The following is a 2,058-nucleotide window of genomic DNA, read 5'->3' as shown; positions in this document are numbered from 1 at the left end:
TCCACTACACATTACAAGTCACCAATTCCAAAACAACTTGAGTAAAAGTATATGATTTTAACAGTACTTGTTGTGGAGAAGCTGCGGAAAACAGGCAGAGGCAAGGATCTATGTGCTGGTATTTCATGGAAAAACTAGAACAATCAATAAGGCAAAAACCAAAGGGAACAATGAACAGAATGACTGGCAAACAGACAACCATTACATTCAACAACTCACAAGGAACTAAAGAAAAACTAGGGCTATATATACACACAGGGGGCTAACAAGCTGAACAAGATAAGACACACCTGGGGCGACTAATCAAGGGGAACCAATGAACAAACGGACTACAAACTGACTACAAACACCACGGGAGACAGGAAGTGACATAAAAATCCAGGGCAAGGCACAGAGAGCATGAAACAAAAACAAGAAAGAGTTGATTTGTGAGGAGAGCAATCACGTTTATTTTCTAAAACCAGAATAAAACCGAACCCCTCAAAATTACAAAACAAAACAAAACAATATCTTTCAAAAAGGTCTCTTTAGTATAATGGATAAATTAAATAATATTAAGTACAATTTAAAAAAGCCGAAGCCTTCTTGCAGTGGATGTGCTGGTTTCGGCCTTATTGCCGGCTGCAGTCATGTCCTCATCTCATATATAAAACACCTGTGATTCACAAATACTTGCTAAGGAACTCGCATTCACATAAAGTAGCCTTGTTGAAAAGTTTGGATGAGTAAGGGCAAAAAGATGCAGTACTTTCAGTGACCAGTAATAGGCAGTATCACGTCTTTTGTAGCAGAAATAAACTGCTGCAGAAAAAGCTAAATGTAAAATGTAATGTGCAACTGTGACACTTATTACAAATGTAGTGGAGTAAAGAGTACAGATACTCATTCAAAAGTGTAGTGAAGTAAAGAGTAAAAGTTACTAATACATTTGATACTAACTACAAAGTAATCCGAAAAGATACTCAATTACAGTAACTAATTACATTTACTCCAATACTTTACACCAAAGAGAGTACACTTTCATGACTATGGATCTGGGGTGTCCTACAGGGGTGTTGACTATTTTTGATCTGGGCCTGTAAACAGCCACCTAACAACCGACAGCACTTCCTAACAATGCATAATAATCAACCACCCAAAACACCATAGTAACGGCATGAAAACTTAGCATATGGCAATGCAATGGCATCACCTATTCATTTATTAATTTGCAGATAGTTTCAAAGCAGCTCCACATAATTACAGTTGTCATTTACATAAATCCTAACTATTTCTTGTAGCTTTTAAATAATAAGATTCTAACCCAGTTTCTATCTGATTATAATACAGTTCATTCACATTCATGAACCTGTGGGTTAGTTCAACAAGCTGTGAATGGTCATGTGTTACTGGGGCATCCCATTATGTAGATGCTCCTTCACAATACGAATGAATAGCTGACTTGTATTGTCATTGTCTGACTAATGAATAAAGTGTTAGATTGTGAGGAAGTGTAAATGTTTCCTCTCATCCTTCAGAGGGCCGGCGTTCTTGTCTGTAACTGTAGACTTAATGACAATGGTCCATTTAGCCTCATAGTTGATATCTGAGAAGATCCAATACCTCTTCTGTTAACCACCCAGAGCACAGGTGGTTAGACAACACCAGAGAACTGGATAGAGAGCCAATGAAGGGGAAAACAATTTTAGAGCAAAATTCCGGGTGTTTCGCATCCCACACAGTTCTATGATCTCATGCAGTATTTAATTAAATTGGAAATGTTTTGAGCACTTGGCTGCACTTGTGGTAAAAATGCTGCCCAGTACACCTGACTTTCAAAACAAGGTAAGATGAACCTTTGCTACTCAGGTTTACAGTGTCTGTCAGATATCACAACAGGGCAGAGCAGCATCCATAGTTAGTGCTACTTAGAATGTATTATTGTGTAACAGTTTTCTCTTTCCAATTTATGAACACATAAAAGTTATGAATAATAAATAAAATATTATGAATATGAATATGTGTGAATACTATACGTTTGTTTTTTTTTGCCGAAGAAAAAAGTGAATGGTAAAAGTG

This window comes from Sinocyclocheilus grahami, unplaced genomic scaffold, assembly GCF_001515645.1.
Source record: "Sinocyclocheilus grahami isolate Dianchi unplaced genomic scaffold, SAMN03320097.WGS_v1.1 scaffold418.1, whole genome shotgun sequence".
NCBI classification, from domain to species: Eukaryota; Metazoa; Chordata; class Actinopteri; order Cypriniformes; family Cyprinidae; genus Sinocyclocheilus; species Sinocyclocheilus grahami.
This window is presented reverse-complemented; position numbering follows the sequence as displayed.